Below are 20,869 nucleotides of genomic sequence, written 5' to 3'. Positions count from 1 at the left end.
TTACCTCTTTGCGTTTCGGCTTGCACTTTGCCTGTTATTTAATTTTTTGTGTTTCGTCCTGTCCCTGCGCGCCTCGCCGCACACGTGAAGTTGGGTGTTTTTGTTTTTTCACGCCTCGCAATGCCCTGTGGCATCCGTGCCTTCCCCGTCGCCGTCTCGGCCTCGGTTACTTCCCGTCACTGCAAAATTTTTTACCCCTGTCCCGCGCATGCGTGCGGGACGGGGGCGGCCTCCATTCTTTCTTTCTTTCTTTTCTTTTTCTTTATTTATAGGTTTTTTTAAAACAAAAAAAAACACACAAAACCAACCACCAAAACAAAAAAAAGAAAACCAAAAATTAAAAAACCCAACATTAAAAAAACAAATAAAAAATTTAAAAAAAAACACACAAAAAAAGAAAACAAAACAAAAGAAAATGAAAAAAACAAAAAACAAAACAAACAACAATACCACAACACAAAACAACAACACCCACCAATCAATTTAAAAATAAAAATAATTAAAAAAGAAAAAACAAAGCAAAGAAGAAAAAAAACAAAAAACAAAAAACAAAAAATCAAACCCCCCTCCCCCCTAGATGGTTTTCCCTCCCTCTACCCTTCTTCTCTCTCTCTTATTCTTTCTCTCTCCCCACTATCTTCTTCTCCTCCTCCCCCCCTTCTTCTCCCTCCTACTCCTCCCTCTTCTTCTCCTTCTTCTCTTCCTTCCCTTCTTCCTCCTGCTCCTTTCTCCTCTCTTGTTCTCGTTCTTCTTCTTCTTCTTCTTCTTCTTCCTCCCCCTCCTCCCCCTTCCTCTTGGTTGTCACTGCCCCCATCTGCGGCCGCTGCCACACCCTGACTGTCGCCACCGGCCACCCTCCTCTATGCCCTCCCTCCCACCCACCTCGTCATCCACCACCTTCCCCCCTCCTCTACACTATTTCTCTTGCTCTGATGAAGTACAACATACCAAAGAAGAGCTGACAAAGGCAAATGCAGAGATAGCTTCTGCTCATGAACGCTTTTCTGGTCTTTGTACCCAAATGGAGCAAAGATCATTGATGCTCAAAAAATGGAAATTTCTAGTTTGCACACTTAGTTGGTTGACACTAACACTCAAGTGGTTAATGTAACTGAGGAATGAGATAGATTGTTGAAAGAATCTCACGAGCTTCAGGCTTTGCTAGCCGCCCAGACGACAGAGTAGATTAAAATAGCAAATACCACCTTAGACCAAAGCCAAAACCAAATTCAACACCTTAACGAGCAACTGGTCTAGTCATGTTCTTCTTCATAGAGCCCTATTGTGCAACCACTTCATTCTTTAACCCCTGCAGACTTGGTAGTTCTCCAGAGATAGGCCACATTATGTCCATTTTTTCAAGCCAAAGTGGAAAGATTGCAGTCCAGGATGGATTTATTATGGTCCACATTTGAGCAATTTCAAGAGTATGTTCCTCGCGACCATTCCTTTTTTATTCACTATCAGCTGCAAAAGTTGGCCTTCTATGTTAATCTCTCAATGATGGATCTACCTCTTCCAGAGGATGGTTGGAGTGGAGCCAGGTCTTTTGATTTGCTGACAGAAGTTGTTTGTATGGTCTTTGAAGAGTCTGTGACTTTGTATACCATGTTGCTGTCTTATATGTATCTAGGAGGTGATCTATTAATTCCAGATGATGTAGATCTGGCTTCGTATGTAGGGGATGTGGTCTTACAAGCTGCCTTATATGTCAACCATTTGGAGTTGAGGATAGATGAAATGTTCAAGTGTTATTCTTCTAAAGTGGCTACTTGACGTGACACTTTATGGCTTTCAATGATTGATTCTATGGTTCTGAACTAATGACAGAATACAGCCTCTACTCATATGCAAAACACTAACCAATTGAGGGTGAATCTTTTAGTTTATCTTTCCAAGAACCATCCCTTTGATTCATCCTTCTTTTATGCCTACTATCGACGATCTGTTTTAGGTTCCTCTCTTCCTAGTTTATTTTATTATCAAAAAATGGGTCATTGCTATGATGCTTATTTTTCCTTTTATCAATCCAACTTAGCACCCATCTTACCTCTCCTTTTCCAACCTCAGGGTGCTCCTCAAATTCGAATCTTTACCTATTATTCTTTCATTGAAGATCGAGTCTTTTTCCCTTGTCTGCCTTGTCCTTCCCCATCTATCCAAATACATTCTACTTTTTCTGCTTATCAATTAACACATTTCTTAACTGATTTGCCTAAATTCTCAGCTAATTCTTCTTTAGCTTATTCCTCATTTTATGATTTTTCCTACCCATCTCTTCATCCTCTTTTACTCATTCCTCTTCCATCTCTTACCACTTCTATTTCTCAACCCCCTCAGTTGGTTAGTGGGTATGAAGGATTTGATTAGCAGATTCCAAGAAGAAGAGGATGGAGCTCAATTGATTCTCTTATGAGACCATAGATTAATTGGCCATAAATTCCATGGGACTGGAAAACTGCTAGTCAAGCATACCAAAATTATCTCCATTTTGCCCAACAATATTCGCAATCTCTAGATCCTTCAGTGAGATTGACAGCCCATTTTGCTTGGTACCTAGCATATACGCATAGGCATTCCCATAACGATCAAAAGGCCATTCCCAAGATTTGTATGAATGTCAATGTGAACATTGGTACCTAGCATATACGCATAGGCATTTCCATAATGATCAAAAGGCCATTCCTAAGATTTGTATGAATGTCAATGTGAACATTGATTCCCAACAACTGGATGTCCTATATTTTCATGCCCTTTGTCTACCTAACAAATACCTTGTCTTGCTAGAAAGGATGTGTTGCCTTCAATTCTTTCAAAATCCTCCAAATTTTTTTGCAGATAAATCCTTATCCATGAATCATTTTCGTAATCATCAAGATTTCAAGAGGGATCATCTTTAGTAATACCCCTGAATGTATCTTTTATGTTTCTTAATTCTATATCTCTCTTTTGGAGGTGCCATTCAAATGGTTGTTTTGTGTTCGTGCTGTATTAATTTTTGTGTGATGATTTCATGCTAGTTGAATAATGGATTTGTTCGAGAGCTCTCTTTTCGACTATTGACATTGATGGTGATGGTGGATGGAAAGCCTATGATGCAAAGCTGAAGAACCTCTTATATCATTTACAAATTTGTCATGACTTTCTATTGTTTATAAGATGTGTTAATGCATAACGGTGTTTTTCTCTAGTTGAATTCTTTCTTAGATACAGGTGACAAAGTTGGGGTCGTGGTTGGGGTGATTATTAAATATGCTAAAAAAGATCAAATTGAGATCTTTACTGAACTTATATTCTTCTTTTCCTTAGGTCGCGAGGATGCATCCTTTCTAAGTGTGGGGATATGTTGAGAGTGGAAAAAGACTGAATTTTTTATTGATTTTTGTTGTTTTTAAGGCTTGAACGGTTGATTTTTAATGGATTTTGAGTGATGATTGGTTATTTTGAAAAAAATTTAGAGTTTTTTGGATGATATTGATAATGTTTTGGAAGCTCATGATAATTCTCAATAGAAATATGAAGCTTTGTGATGTTCTGATAGGCTCTGTTGAGGTTCTGATTGGTTTTGATACTTTCTGTTTAGCTTCTGTTTAGTTCAGATTTTCTTCTATATGAAGCATGGATTGATGATTGATGAATGTTGAAATATTTTGAAAGCTTATTGAATAGTTTTTGATAGTTTGGAATGGTTTTATTATGAGTTATGAGATTCTAATGTTCTCTGATGACCTTCTGTAACCCTCTGTAGACCTTCTATAGAGCTTCTGTCTCTGCTCTGTTTCTGTTCTGCTCTGTTCTATAGATCTTCTATAAGTATTCTGTAGAATTTATGCGTGACTTTGGAAAAGTTTTCTAACTTTTGGAAAGGATGAATCTAAGTTCAAAAGAGCTAAAACAAATAGAATAAGCTGCTGCTGCTGAAGATTGAAGAGCAAACTAAAGTGACAGAGATAGTAGTGAGCTATGAAGAGATACTATAGTGGCTATGGTGCCCTTTCATACCTCCCATGCCTCTTGGGAGGTGCATTCACGACCTAAGAAGGATTATTATGAGTGATTATGAAGTATTGTAGAGAAGAGATGATGTACTATTGATTGAGAGAGAGAGAGAGAGTCAGATATAGTCAATTCTGTCAAAACAATGTATCTATCTATGAGAGGTTGAGAGAGAGAACTATGAAGACAATGAAGATGAATACTGTGTGATTATTTCTATTCAAAAGTTGTATCTTTCTTTTGTGTTTCTTGTTCTATTGATGGATTTTATGATGATGTTGAAGATTATGGTTGATTCTATTAAATCTGTGGGAGATATCTACTATGATGCTGCGTGAAGATTTGTTCTTTTTCTTGTTGTGGTTCTCTAAAGGATGAAATAAAAACTTGTTGATGTTACAAGATATATTTTCTTGTAGTAGAAACCCCTTTTCCTTGGTGCTTTTTTTGGGACTCCACTGACATTGCTATGCTAAGATGGATTGCATATATTAAATCTCTCAACCCCAAATTAAAACATATTGCAGGAAAGGAGAATCCAATTGACGAGCAAGATATGATAATGAAGAAGAGTTGATGGAAAAGATGAAGCTAAAGAATCTATACTTGCTGAACTTCATTCCATGGCTACTGAAAGTGCCTTTTCAGTACATATACAAACCCAAAACTGAATATTGTAGGTGTAGTTGGTCTTTTTAATGGTATAGCACTAAGTATAGCAATAATAGGAAAGGGTACTGCTGTAAATTAGCAAATAGCAACAAAGATCAAAGATTTGTCTATGGAGGAAGGGTGGTCAACTAAAAGTTAGAATGCTCATTGCATTGCTCAAGTTCTAGTTCATTTCCCTGAAAATGATTATGAAGAAGATTGGTTAATATTTGAGCACAATGAAGAAGAAGGAGACTTGGGCTGATGAGGAGTTCAAGCATATTAAGAGGAAGGCTTATGGCTTTTCCTTAAAGATGGGCATATATGGAAGCACACAAAGAAGAGAAAAGGAGTGTTTGTCTGAGTTTTAGGTAACAAAAGATTACAACAATAGATAATGAAGGAATTTCATGAATGTTTGTGGGCTGGTCATAGAGGTATATGGGGAACCTTTATTAAAGTCAAAGAAAAATAGTGGTGGCAAAACATGTACCGAGACATAGAGCATTTTGTTGAAACTTGTTATGTGTGTTAGATGTACTCTATGGTTAAGCATTGAGATGGGTTACAACCAACTTATCCCTTGTCTATACATTATAGATGGGTTATTGATCTTGTAACCATGCCTATAGGGATATGGAATATGCGGTATTTAGTGCTTACAAGAGAAGATCTAACCAATCAAGTTGAAGGTAAAGCTTTAACAACCAAGACCACTCAAGTTGTTTGTCACTTTTTGCTTGAAGAATTATTTTGTAGATATGGCTGTATTGACAAGGTGACAGCAAATGGAGGAGAGTTGGATGCCGATGAGGCACACAACTTCTTTACTCAATTGGAAATTAAATTGGCTTTAACATCAGCCTACAACCTTGAAGGCAATGGGAAAAGTGAGAGAGGCCATCAACCTATTCTCAAAGCCTTAGCAAAGTCTTGTAGAGGGAAGATCAAAGAATGGCCTAAAATGCTTTCTTTCGCATTATGGGCTGACCACCGAACTACTCACAGTACTGTAACTGGCTATATGCTAGTTGAACTTATGCATGGGTAGCAACCAATTATGCCAATTGAAGAATCTATTCTCACATGGAGTCTTCTTCCTTGGGAGAAAGGCATCAGTAGAGAAGAGTTGCTGACTTTGTGCATATCGTAGCTAGAAAGAAGGCCCGAAGATGTTCATGCAGCTATTGAGAAGCTAAAAACAGCAAGACTAAAGAACAAAAGAAGATTTGATAGGCAACATCAACTTCGGCCAAGAGATATCCAAGAAAATGACTGGGTGCTTGTCTATGACAACAGCCTAGACAATCAATACAATGCTTCTAGGAATATGATAAAGCGTTGATTTGTGGCTCGTATGTGGTAAAGGTCATTCAGGACAATGCCACATATTCATTGGCTGAATTGGATGGAACAAGCATAAAATTACCCATAGTTGGAAAAAGAATCAAGCTCTTAGAACAAAGAGAAATTTCAACATATGAGTTAGAAGGCTTGGATATAATCCAAGAGCATGAAGACACGGAGGAAGAAGATGACTTCAAAGACGAAGAAGAGGACATGATGGAAGATGAAAACAACATAAAGTGGCACATGCTAGAGGATGTGCAAGTTAGGAGGGGGTGAATGTCATGAGGTTCTTTGCTCATGGTCTAAATATAAAACCTTTATCCTTTACGAATATCACTTAGTTACTTGAAGTCTAGACATACTACATAGAATCTTGCCTAGTGCAAAAAATCATAAAAACCTAAGTCCACCAGCATACGACATGGTGTAATAAAGGTGGAGACTCTCTACCTTAAAATGCAATAAATTTATCATGGTCCCTTGACAAGATTATTGATTTTGGATACTTACTCTTAACCATCCTCATATTTCTTACATGAAGTTGCTACGAGTTTTGCAAAACATGCTGCATATGACATGGTATATGTGATCATGGACAATCAAATGGCTTGGATGAGGCCCTGATTACATGTGTTAGTGATGAAGTTATTCTAATAACATGTCTCACAAGTTCATTAGAATGAGGAATCACTTAAGTCCATAAAGTATACTATGTTAGTGAGCATATGACATTGTATATTCCTTATATGACTTGCATGAAATATAACTTTGGCAAGAGGGAGTGAAGTCATGAGCATGAAAGCCAGCACAATTTTCGGCACTGAATAAGGGTGCAAGTTGGGAGAAGAGATCTGTAGATTCGAATCACACAAGTGTCACTCAAAGTGGAGCTTTGCAATACAATTCAAGCTTGGGAAAAAAGGAGTGGTGGAAACTTCATCTCCTTCCAAGTAAGTAGCACTTTTAGCAAAGAACAAATAGTTTTTGTGGCTGTCCAAATTGTGTATTTAAAGGGTAGTAGCCCATTTAAAAGGGGAGCTTGATTAAGAGTCTTGAGGGAGGACTAGGCCTGACTTGTGTATGCTAAGTTTGATCTCCCATATCAAGAGTGACATTAAACCCACTCTCTTGAGTCTTTTAAGAGCTGAATAGGGACTATTATTGGTTTTTCAATCCTATAAATTGAAGGACTGAAATTCATCTACTTGCTTTATTGATTATCTTGACCCAAAGGGCTCATCCTTGCTCTTGGAAAATTTATTGCAAGCTCCTATTGTAGAAGCTTGATGAGGGATATGCCAAGAAGTCTTCTTGACTTGATTTTCGGAAGAAAAGTGGGCTGAATATTTTAGCCCAAACAAAGATTTGTGGCAACATCACTTATCTTTCTCCCGTTGAAGATTCATGGCATTGCTATGCTTGATGCAATTGGATATAGCATAAGCATTATCGAATGGATAACAAGAGAGCATCTTGATTGCTCTATGTACGTGCTCTGAAATAGGTGGCCAATTTTAAAGCAAAAAAGGGCAGCAAGAATTCCTTCGTCTCCCCTACTTCTACATGCCTATTACAAGCTACCTATTGCTTACTACATGTTCTTGAATATAGGGCTGTTTTTGTACCTCATCAAAGTGTCTTCTTGGGAGTTAAATGCCATGAATGTGGGCTGAAATAGGCAGCCCTCACAGTGATTTGAGGACAGCAGTGCCTCTTACTTCTCTATTCTTCCATATGGTATGATTTATACTTGTATTTGGTTGATCTATACACTCTTTGTTAGGGGAAGTTTATGTTATCAACAAAGGTAAATTCTAGAAGTTTTATGGGCTGATTTAGTCTGAAATCTTTAGTTACATTCAAAGAACTAGCTACAATAGTGAATTTTTACTTCATATCTTGCTCTACAAGTGATATCTTGTCAAATTATGCAAGTATTATGTGTCCCTATGGTAGGGCAATGCTTGAAGACCATTCATAGATTCTATGAATTGAATTAAAAGAAGCTTTTCCTCTTTATTTCTTGGCTATGGTAACTTAACCTCATATGAATCTTTTTTTGAAGCTCTCTTGAAGAAAAGTTCTTTATCCATCAAGCCTTGTAATTGACTCATAAGCTTCAGTTTACATTGAATGTAATCATAAAAGGTTGAATGATGGGATGCAAGGTTGTTTTTTATACTTGTACTTAGCTTCATAATCCGTGATTACTCTTAAAGTCAAGAAAACAAGCTTGGCTTGAATTAAAGCTTATGAGGTAACATGCTTGTGATTTGTGCTAAGAACTTGCAATTGGAAGCCCTGCATTTGGCTTGGAACCTTCAACTCCTCTTATCTCTACCATCTCTGGAGTCTAAACTCTTGAACTCCAACATTCTTCTTTCTCAAAACCCTGTGAAAGACCATAAAGTACCTCTTGAACCTTTAAGCATTCAATGCAAATTACGTATCTCTTGAAGCCACATCTCCAATTATCTTGTCTAGTTTTCTTGCCAAACCCCTGTGGTGACCTTCAGCCCTACACACTGCGACATCGTGGGATGATGCTAGAGCATAAAGGAGCATAGATAAAGGTTGGAAGGATCGTAATCAGTTTGTTGGAAACCATCAGCAGGCCTCCAATCATGAGATATGTACATCATAAGGCCCGATTCTATGAGTAAGCGGTAGATTTTATTATTTTATGATACATTTTGGTTGGAAATGGTTGCATTTGGTTGTCAATACTCTAATCTATTAGAAATATTAAAGATATCAAGAAAAATCAGTTGTCTAGTGATTTCTTTATAAACACACAGAACCCGCAACATCGCGGTTCTAAAAGGAAAATCATGCGGTTTTGGAGTTTTGTCGTGCATATAGTGTTCTTATGGGATGGAATATGATAGAAAAATAGTTCTCAATAAGATCAATCGGTTTAAATCAGTAAATAGGAAAAGATTAATAAGTATCAATAAATAAATGAAAAAAATAGATTTTTGCATCCAAACAATAGGAAAAAAAACATTTGTGTTTATGAATGTATGATAAGGCTAAGGCATGAGATCAAGCCTCAGTTCAACCCTATCTCTTTGTTAAAGTGGATTTTTATTGCTTTCATGAAGGAAAAATACATTAAAAAACTACTCTCTCTAAAACTGCCACCGAATGCACAACCTTAAGCGGTAGGGAGAAGGGAGGTGTTAAGTGCTTAAAATACACTCAATTCTAAGATTTTTTTGATGCATGACATATAGGATACATGTGATTTAAAGTTAAGAGGGTCCAGTAGCTCGAGCACCTTGGTGTTGGCCCTATGCAACGTAGCAATCTCGGTTTTGAGAAAAGGCGCGAAAAGACATGTTTTTGCACCTTCACAATGCTAGTTGCCAATAAGAAAATTGTTTGAGCACTATAAATCATACAAATTGCATTGCATGAAACATATGGTATCATCGTGGATGCATAGCAATTATTTTTATGAACAATGACCTATGTTGGAGGAGGTGAGGCACCCTAAGCTATAGGGTTACTGATTCGATCTCTTTTGGGAATATTCAGTAAGGATTATCTATTATCTCCTGGATCGGTTGATTAAAAGAGTGGATTATGTATCAAACATGCTCTATGTGTTTACGGTGCATCTTAGGGCCAATCCACGAGCTGTAGGAGAGCCATAGTGGGACCGTGGCAATCGGCCGAGGGGCGCTCCCTTTGTTTGTGCTTATGCGGTGTATTACACCAATATGAGCAAGGTCTCCCTTTGAGGAGTGTGCAAAGGGTTATCCGTCGGATTACAATCCATACAAATGCAAAGTTTATATTAGAGGTTAGGGTAGAATACCCCTTAGACACTCCTAGGCCATGAGGCTATGTGGGGTGGTTTGGGTGTGTAGTAGAGGCTCAGCTAGTGCCATAGAGTTAGTGTCAGGCCTATTTTTGGTCCCGGTAAGCTGAGAGCACATTGTGCTTGGTTAGAAAGAGCTTGTAGAGTCTTGCATTGGCTCTCACTTTGTATTTCAGATGGTGCCATGGTAATGTAGATTATGAATTGCAAGATACCAGAAGATGCATGGAATAACTTGATGAGATATTATGGTACTACTACTAGTGCAAGGAAAATACAACTGAAACAGAAGCTCAATACCATGGATAGGAAAGGAGGCTCCACTCAAGAGTATGTAATAGAGATAAAAACTCTATATCAGTGAGATCTGAGATGCCCAACTTTAATTAGCTAGTCTCATTGTAGGTTAAGCTGGGTTTAGTTACTAGCTCAAGTAGCTCGAAAGGCAAAGATGCAGTATTTTATTCAAATTAGAGAGGCCTTGGTGGCCATGGTAGGGGGTCCTTTCATGGTGAAGGGACTCAATTAGAAAATGCAAAATCAACAAGGACATAATGCTAGAGGCATCAAGGATACTCCCACCAAGCATAAGTACTGCCAAACTGTGGGAAGTATGGACACATTGCTGAAGAATGTTGGAAGAAGCAAGCAAATCAAAGAAGTAGGCAGCAAGGTCACTGTTTCTCATCCAATCATGTAGAGCATGAGAGTGGTGATTGGTTATTTTCTATGACTTATGTACGGAACAAGGCTACTCATCAAGAAAAGTTAGATGACATATGGTATAAAGATTTAGGAGCATCAAACCATATGACACCACATGGGGAGTGGTTTGATGAAATGAAAGCAGGAACAAGTAGTTATGTATGCGCACGAGATGACACTCAACATGACACATCTCATATAGGAGTTGTTCCATTGGTTATGCTTGATGGTAAGAAGAAGAAATTGTATGATGTTTTGCATGTTCTATCAATCATGAAAAGCTTATTATTTGTTGGCTAGATGGTTAAACAAAACTTGTAGGTACGGTTTAACAAAGGTGGTTGTTTTATAGAGGAATATGGCAAAGGTTAGAAGATGATTACAAAGGGAAAAACACATGGAAGAATGTTTACATTGAATGCAAATATTCCTAAGCTAAAAGCTACAATGTTTGCTCATGATGATGCAAGTGTGCAGAGACATAGATATCTGGCATAAATGCTTGATTTGGGACATGTTCAAACACAAAGATAAAGTTCTTGACAGCTTTATGGATTTAAACTTCATGTAGAGAAAGAGTTTAGTTGTTACGTCTCATGCCTATGATCTGATGGTGGTAGTGAATATGTGTCAAAGGAGTTTGTTGACAAGTACTTGACTAAGTATGGGATCCATTGTGCATGCCTATTGGTTGCTGATTGTCACTATTTGATAATATAAATTTTCATGCAATATACTAATGTATTCTTGAGCTATTTATTAATCAATATAGCATTATTTTGTCTAGTTTGTCTCTTGAATGCCATTTGTAACTATCTTTTGATACATAAGTTTTCATGCAATGTACTGATATGCCCCCAAACTATTCATTAATCAAGATACATTACTTTGTCTACTTCATCTTTGAGTAATTTCCCCTCTATTTTTTTCATAATTCTTTTCTAATCAATGCATTGTGAGTAGTATTCTTAATCACATTGCACCATGTGTCAATTATAGATATGATATTCTGTGGTATTTTGGTGAGAAGTTTATACTCGATTGTGATGTGTTGTATTTCTAGTAAGATTTTATACCTATTCTATTCAAGAATGTTCATGATTGTGAGCACCAAGGCTTACATTATTTTTTCCACTTTGTCTCTAAGTAATCGTCTCTTCAATTTCATTTGTAACTATCTATTGACATATAAGTTTTCATGCAATATATTGATGTGCCCTCAAAGTATTTAGTAATCAAAATACATTACTTTATCTACTTCCTCTTGAAATAATTGGCTCTCTATTTTTTTGGAATTCTTTTCTAATCAATGGATTGTGGGTATTATGCTTAATCACATAGCACCCTATAGTGAGTATAGATATCAGATCATGTGGTATTTTGGTAAGATGATTATACTCAATTGTGATGTGTGGCATTCTTGTGAGATCTTTATACTTATGCTATTCTAGTAAGATGGTTATATGTGTGGTATCGTGATAAGATGTTTATACCCAATTAGACCTTCATGTCTCAAAATGTCAAATGACATCCTTGTACCTTTGATTTTTGTGTGACTTACTAACCTAGACTTTTAACAATTTATCGATCCTTGATGAAAGTTGTGGTGATATATTGGGTGTCTTTAATTAACAATTTTTTTAAGAACATTCATAAGGTGTGGCTAATTACATCACATGGTCTTGGATATAGATGGCATTTGATGTGGCTAGCATTTTCCTAGGTTCACATGGTGGCAATAAAGTCAATTAAAGGATCTATTAGTCATATTATGATAAGACATGTGAGGTTTCTTACCTATGTAGTGAACCTAGCATTTGAATACTACTTTATACAAGCATCCTAAGGCCATGTATTTGTATATCTTAACATGTCATAGCATGTAGTGGGAGATCACGCTCAATCGCCAAGACCTATGGACCGCTTATTGTTCAAGCATTTCATGCGAGTTCTAATGGCTATCTCTCACCTAGCTGATGCGCTTCCAATCCTGTAGGTGTAGTGAGCTTACCTTGATGCCCAAATGAGTGGACTCCTCCCTCAAGCACTCTGGTAGATCCACAATCCTAGATGCAAGCTCAAGCAACCTTATGTCTCCTCCTACAAGCTCCATCCTCCATAGCCGCATGCGAGAAAAGAAAAGAGAAGAGAAGAGAAGACAAGGAGAGAGGAGAAGATAGAGAGCTTCTCCTCCCGGGTGCCTCACCCTCACACACTCACTCACTCACACTCTCACACTCACTTTTCGACATAAGCACACAAGCAAGAAGGGGAGAAGAGAAGAGAAGAAGAAGATGTCACTTTGGCCACACACAAAGAATGAGCTTCTCATTCACTTTTTGAGTCTATATACAAGCTCTGAATCCCTCGAGCACCCATCCCCTTTTTTACATGTCCAGGTATCTTACCAAGGTCCTCTTTCCTTATTCCCTTCTAGTTGCCTTATCCCTTCACCTGTGCTCATCTAGATTTTACAATTTGCATAGAAGAGAGCCTGGTGCTCTTTTACAAAATTTTGGTGACTCCTTGGCATTTTAAAATGCGCCTTTACCTTCAATTTGACCTTTTGCACTTTTGGCCTTTCCTCTCTTATTCGTTTATTGGGTTGCCTTTTTTTGCATTATTCCATATTTTGAATTTTCTTTTTTCCATCTTACATCGGGGTTAACATTACCCCCCTCCTAGTCAAGTGCTAGTCCCATAGCACTTACGGGTTTTTGTTGATGAGGGCTTGATGATTTGAAGGGTGGTTGTGTGAGTTCATGATGGGGCCTTGTGGGAATTGATGGCAGGGCCTCCGATGTTGTTGGTTGGGAGCATTCAAATGTATCTACAAAGAGAAGAAAAGTGCTTTGCGTAGAGGATGTGTCCACCTTACTGTGCAGTGCATTGTGCTCGTGCCAGTGGAACTAGGAGCTGGGTCGAGAACCACATGGAGGCATGGTATTGTCCCACACTTCAGGACCCAGTTTGTGTGGGAGGAAGGTGCAATGGGTGTAGCTTAGGGAGACAGGTCTAACCATAAGCGAGGTTGACCTCGTACATTCTACCTTTGATGTTCCCTAAGCGTGAAGTGGAGAATCAAAATGGGCAAGGGGGTTAGGGATGGAGCTAGCCGACCAAAGCCACCAGACCCACCTAACTTGAGGACCCCTAGGTGTAGTGACTGTGATAGTCATGAGTTTCTTGTTTTTTCTTGTGATTTGCTTCTCCGTTCTCTTGTTCTTGTCCTTTCCTTTTTCTCTTTTCTCTCTCTTTTTCCATCTTTCTTATTCTTTTTTCTCTCTTTTTAAAAAAATCATATATTGTAACAAGGAGCTAATCTTTGTCGTTGTGGTCATGAGAGGGAGAAGTGGGGGGTTTAAGGGACTTACTAAGAAAGCTTTTCCCTTGCATATTGTTGAGAGTGGAAAAAGACTAACTGATTTTTGTTGTTTTTGAGGTATGAATGATTGATTTTTAATGGATTTAGAGTGATATATGCTTGTTAATGGAAGTGTTTGAGAGTGTTTTGGATGATATTGATTATGTTTTGGAAGCTCATGATGATTTTTAGTGGAGATATGAAGCGCTGTGATGTTTTGATAGGTTCTGATTGGTTATGTATACCTTCTGTATAGCTTCTGTTTTGTTCGGATTTTCTTCTCTGTGAAGCATGGATTGATGATTGATGAAGATTGAAATCTTTTGGAAGCTTATTGAATATTTTTTTATAGTTTGGAATGGTTTTAGTATGAGTTATGAGGATTTGATGTTCTCTGATGACCTTCTGTAACCCTCTTTAAACCTTTTGTAGAGCCTCTGTATCAGTTCAGTTCCTGTTCTGTATCTGTTTTGTAGATCTTTTGTAAGTGTTCTCTAGAATGTATGTGTGGATTTGGAAAAGTTTTCTAACTTTTGGAAAGGATGAATCTAAGTTCAAAAGAGCTAAAACAAATGGAAGAAGTAGAAGATGATGTACTATTGGGAGAGAGAGAGAGAGAGACAGAGATAGTCAATTCTATCAAAACAGTGTATTTATATATGAGAGATTGACAGAGAAAACTATGAAGACATTGAAGATGAATACTATGTGATTGATTTCCATTCAAAAATGGTGTATTCTTTTATGTTCCTTGTTCTATTGATGGATTCTATGAAGATGTTGAAGATTATGGTTGATTCTATTAAATCTGTGGGAGATATTTATTATGATGTTGCATGAAGATTTGATGTTTTCTTTGTTTTGGTCATCAATAGAATGTAATAAAATCTTGTTGATGTTACAAGATAGATTTTCTTGCAGTAGAATCTCCTTTTCCTTGGTGTTCCTCTTGGGGCTCCATGTTTTTGGTGCGCAGCCGGGGAACCTTGCCATCAGCAAGCATCAGAATAGGCTGAAATGAAGGAAATGGCATTGCCAAGAAGAGGAGAATTCAATGGATGTTTGCAAAGTTCCTTCTTCCACTGAAGAGTTGGAGATTCTCATTATCAAAGCCACTTTCCACAAGAAGTTCATCCCACAATGGCGGAAACATATTACCATCATGATGCATGCTCTATGCGGTGGACTGTTTCCTCTTCCTGTTGAAGCAACATAGACGTGCATCTTGGTGGCAAATTGTTTGGGAACAAACTGAAAAGCAGAGCAGAGAGAATGACTATCCATTAAAGGCATTTCATGGAGAATTTTCCAAACATCATCAAGTGGGAGATTGTGAAGAAGCTTTAGGAGTCAAGGCCTGATATCTGTATACACAACATCAAGGATATTTCTGCTTACATCTCTATCATGTAAAAAGGATTGTCTTGCATGCTTACCAAACTGACATGCTTCGCATACCTTATGAAATTATGCAATTCTAAATGTAGGAAAACCTATAACCAACCCTTTGGACTGCATTAATTTTAGCCTTTGTACATTTACATGTCCAATGCATTTGTGCCAAATTTCAATATCTGCAACAACACATTTTCCTTTAGTAAGGACAAGGGAACTTTTCCAATGTGTAAAATTGGGTGGCATGAATCATCACCTATCTGCACATAACCTGTATTTTGCAAATTCTACATCTCTCCAAACCATTCTGCATGGCTGGTCATATGATTGGATGCACCCGAATCAACATACCAAACATCGTCATGTGTTCCCTTTCTTGTAACAACATTCAGCATTTATTGCATAACAAACAGACGTTCATTTTTGTCTTCATTCTATCGTGAAGACGATGCAAGCATAACATTGGGCTGCAATATGACCTGTTTTGCCACAGTAGTGACACACAATACCAGAGTTGTTAGAACCTCTATTCTGCCATCCACCTCTTCCTCTAAAGCTCCCCTTGCCTCTAAAGTTACCACGACCTCCTAAAACCTGCATATCGCCAAAGTGTTGATTCAATTTTTTTTGCTGGTTGTCACTACCATGTCCTGTACCACGGCCTCTTGAAGAGGAGCTGCCATGTCCCCTTCTTGAACTGGAGTAGAAAGCTTGGACCTGTTCACCACTTTCTTTAGATGTCTCACTCTGCATGTTGATCTCTTAAGTGATCATAAGGGAGACTAGCTCATCGAAATCTAGAAATGACTTTCTGACATATACGAAAGTTACAAAAGAGTTCCAAGCCTTTTCATTGTTAAGTCCACCCAAGGTAGATGATACCAAATCATCATCGTCGGGCATTGCATCAATCGCTGCCAAGGCATCTGCAATGCTCCTTACCTTCAGTGCATACTCATTGATAGACATCTTCCCTTTCTTCAATGTATTCAACTCTTGCTTGAGTTGAATCTTTCGTACCTTTGTATTTACGGAAAATATATTTTCAAGTATGGTCCAAGCTGCATATGAATTCTCTACATTTCTAATATGTCCAAGCATATTATTGTCAATTACTGCAGACAGCCAATACATGACCTTTTTGTCTTTTGCATTTCATTCCTTCCGTGCCTTTGTCTCTTCTCCAGTTGGAGGATCACTCACCTCCGGCTCCTTTTCTTCACCTGAAACAAACTCGTAGAGGCTTTTTCCAATAAGGAAGTTCGTAACACAGAACTTCCATGAAGGGTAGTTGTTCTTGTCGAGCTTCTCAATGATGGGGTTTTCACTGTTCTCTGCCATTATCACAAAACTAATACCAAACAGCAATCAAATCTTTTGCAACCCTCGATCTGTAGTGCACAGCAATACACCAAACAGCCTTTTTCACCGTCTGCTCAACAATACATACAATCTACAACCAATTTGTAGATAAACCGTGTGTTTCTTTGCTGCTAAACACCTTTGAACTTACAGATCTGAAATCTGTAACCTGTGCACCTGTATACGACAGACATATCTGAAATTGCAGGATACCTCGAACTCTTGTCCGCAACCTTGCGAGTCTAAAATGGGGCTTGAAATGACCTCAGATGGCCAAAATAGCAGCGATTAAGCCCCAAAGGGTTTTTTTGCAAAATACACAATGCTCTTTGCGCACACCAAATCTCATTGCAATCTGAGATTTTTGCTCTGCCCTGCTTCCGGTGCCTCCATAGGCACTGTCCAAGAGAAGAAATAGAGAAGGGAAGAGCTTCTTACCCATTGCTTGCTTGCTTGAATCCTTGGCTCCTCTCCTTTGCTTTAGCCTTCAAAACTAGCCTCAATCAGTCGTGCAGCTCTGATACCATGTCACAAATCGCGTGGTGGGGGGACTTGCTCAAGATGCTGCGCCGAACACAAAAAATGCACAAGGAGAAGCTCACTCAAGAGACAAGAAGAGAGATGGAGGCCAAAACGTTTTCTTTCTGGTTTCTTCTTCTTCTTCCACATACTTTACAATGTACACAAAGTATAGATAAGATACAACATAAAGGAAAGTGGCCTACTAAGTCAAACAATACATAACTGACTACACTAGTCGTCTGGCGCTATAACTATGCCAGTTGTAAATAGGTGTAACAACATGAATATAATAAGTAATGAGTCAGTGGCCATGTGACAGTCATGATGACCACCGACGTGCTAAGTGTAGACGTGTGGATCCATCTAACCAGGTGGTCCATCATTAATGTCCACATGTGTTGAGCTTGTCATCTCAACATTAGGTGCCTTGCTCTCTCCAGGTGGGTCATTTATAATACAACCAAGTGCTATTCATGCCAGGAATAGATACCATGTGTATGATTCATGCAATGGTGGATGCCTTATTATGCACAAACAATTATGGTTTGAAATCAGCCTATGTGTCGTGAAAAAACAATCCTTTTAATGAATTTCCGCTAGTACGCTGTCAAAGAGATCGTGCGAGAGCTGCAGAACACGGGGTTCAAGGTACAGCAATGGAAGAGACTAACAAGAAGAACTCAAAAATTTGATGCCAAAGTTCACTATATTCCTTGTTCAGTAAATTACATGAGGTCCATGTTTAGAAAAATCTGTAGTATCTCATTATCTGTGCTGTTTTCACAATTAACTCTACACATCTTCAAATCAAACAGTTTCCTTTCACCATTACAGGCAAGTTCAACATCTCTAAATCCCAAATATGAAGGATGTCTTTGAAGTTTCCAGCAGATTGGACAGATTTAGGGACTCCAGGTTGTACAATCAAACACAGCATTCCAAACCCCCACACCTGTGAAAAAGTCAAGGAGTTCCTTTGACATTAGCAGCAGTTCATTCCTCTCTGTCGGCGTGAACCAGTCAAAGCAAATAACATTCTTTACTGACATAAGAAGAACCATGATAACAGGTTGAAAACTCTCATTCTCCTTCTGCTCACAAATCTTCTTCAAAAGGATCGTAAGTTCCTGTTGGATGCAAACATCCTATTGAATACCAGCTTTGTGACTCCTTGACACAGCCAAGTCAATCAATGGTAGTCTGCCTTTGAGCTGCCCTTAAAGCACTTGTACAGGCGATCAATCAAGCTCCTCATAGATATTGCGAGGGAGCTCATGGCTGAACCTCCAAGCAACTTGGTGTTGTATTAGTGAGACCAGCTACTATGAAAGGGCTCAATTTTGCACTGAGGTCCAAAGAAAAAGTCTGCTTTTATGGAGCTTGTGGCCTAGTTACACTAACAACGCTTTTGTTGCACTGGTTTCCCCTTGGAACAGTAGAAGGAGCTACTGTAGCTCAATCTTGAACTGAAATTTCAGAAAAAGTCTCCTTTTACGAATTTTGCGGCCCAGTAATCGTAACAAAGGCCCCTCCTTTTGTTCCAACTGCTTCCTGTTCAGGGTTTCTCCCTGTTATTTCGGAGAACACCATGTCTGTAAACTGCAAGCTCTGCGTCTGTGCAGGAAAATGTTTCTCCATCGATGAACTTAAGTTCACCTTTAATACGTTGCTTTATCCTTGCATCCAGGCTGTCAGGGCCTATATAAGGGAATGGTTTGTCTGAAGCCATAACCCATCCCCAGGTATCAGCATAAGAAGGTATATGAGCTGTGTAAGCTATAACATATTCAAAAACACTGCGCAATGTGTTGTAGATTGATGTGAACACTTCCCTGTGAGATAAGATTCCCGCAGGACCAGTCAGTGTGACAAAAATATCTCCATGACATAACCATGGCTTCACAATAGCGTCATAGAAGTCCTTGGTATACAAGCGATAACAAGGTCCACCTTCTACAGGATCAGCCAAATCTCCTATGACAACATTGAACTGGTCATTCCAGTTTTGTAGCTCCAGTCTTGCTGAAGCGCCTCCATGCTTTGCAAACCCGATTCATGAAGATGAAGACGTCCAATATTAACGATGAGAGGGCAGAAACCAGAGATGGTTGAAAGGGTGCCGGCAATGCTTAAGTCCGATCTTCCCAGGCACTCAGGGCTCCAGACTCAGACCGTTGGCAATTGCTTGCAATTTTGCCGGTGTAACTATGACCATCACATTCTTTTTTTTTAACTCCTTTGATGAGACCAGTATCCTGTGGATCAGCAATCGGATGCCTCTTCTCCACATACCTGTATCTGTCAGCCTCTGCTCTTAGAAGAGCTCTAGCCTCTCTAGCCTCGCGCTCTTTTTGTGCATCGCGCTCAGGCTTGATCCAGAGGTAGTAGGCAGCGGTGCCCGCGACGATCCATGCAGCCAGATTGGTCCGCCCTCACACGCCTTCCCCCAGAGATGTCCCCACGAACAATCTTCCCCTCCTCCAATCCAGGCGCAGCCCGCCATTTTTGCCTTTTAAAAAAATATACCCCTATCTCCCCAGAATAGGCTAGCTTTTTCTGCTGCAGGAATAGCTGCCTCTGCACTATTTCGCCTAACTTTTTACCCCCTTTTCAGCTATAGCATACCTCTTCAGACTTTAGTTCATCCTTAAGTTCAGGTAATAAATGAGGCTCATGAACATCCAAATCTTAGATGCTGATTTGCCTTGAAAGCAAACTTGATGTCCATCATATGTTCTCCAACAATCCATTGCTCTAGCCTTAAGAGCTTTCATTACTAGTTGCAACTGTTTTGCTGAGTACTTTGATGCCTTCAAAACAATGCCACTTGTCCTATCACATTTATGACCCCCATACATGTACCAATAGGCAAGAGTGCGTGGCGTCAACCACCTAATAATAATCCTGGTAATTTCTCTCGGTGCTCCATTGTAAGTTTCAACTTTTCCTTTTCTGACACAAGTTTATTTACACCAATCATGGATTGTATGTGGACCTTGACATTTGAATCCACAAGGCATCCTCTTGCTAGCATTTCCTTTAGAAGCCTTTATAAGCATATTAAAAGTAGCATGTGCAGGCCGCACATTCGCAGCCTTTGCCCTGTCGAACAAAGACTCCACTTCTTTATAGCACTTCAATTGCAAATACATATCCATGGCACTGTCAAAACATGGTTGGAGTGGTTTGTGGTCAGTCTTCTCAACTTTAGATAGTAACACCAGAACATGATCAGTGTGCAATGCATTAAGGGAATATATACATTGGATGCAGATTATTTAAAATGCATCACACAAACAATGAATCACACGTGGAAATTAACACAAATGCACAACAAAAGAAATGGAGGTGTATACGACTCGGATGCGCAGCAACACGACATCCACCCCCTCTAAACCTGCGCATCCTCCGGATGTGCCAACTATCCAGGATCATTCAACTCCACAAACAGGTCAAGTCCATCTTCTGATTCTAGTAAACCTGTTTCTCCATCAGCTTCATCATCCCAATGAAATTTCTGCCCCTTTCGAAACAGCTGATAGAGAACATCTGCAATATGAGCAAAATGTGGAATCCAAATCATGTAAAATACACAAGCTCCCACAAATCTCCGCACCTCTGAAGTAGTTGAGCAATACTCTGCAATCCTGTTTATGGCATCCACCTTTGCAGGAGAAGGCTTTCTGCCATAGTATCCA

General features: G+C 38.9%; 1 pseudogene; it reads right to left on the bottom strand.

Annotated features, from left to right (window-relative positions):
• Window positions 1–18,726: 18,726 nt before the first annotated feature.
• Window positions 18,727–19,461, bottom strand: LOC148016678 (thermospermine synthase ACL5 pseudogene; annotated as a pseudogene).
• Between the last annotated feature and the right edge of the window lie 1,408 nt (window positions 19,462–20,869).

This window comes from Lygodium microphyllum, chromosome 23 (assembly GCF_053477565.2).
Source record: "Lygodium microphyllum isolate KBCC chromosome 23, Lygodium_microphyllum_v1.1.10, whole genome shotgun sequence".
NCBI classification, from domain to species: domain Eukaryota; kingdom Viridiplantae; phylum Streptophyta; class Polypodiopsida; order Schizaeales; family Lygodiaceae; genus Lygodium; species Lygodium microphyllum.
Note: the sequence above shows the minus strand (reverse complement) of the source record. Positions and strands in the feature narration are given on the sequence as shown.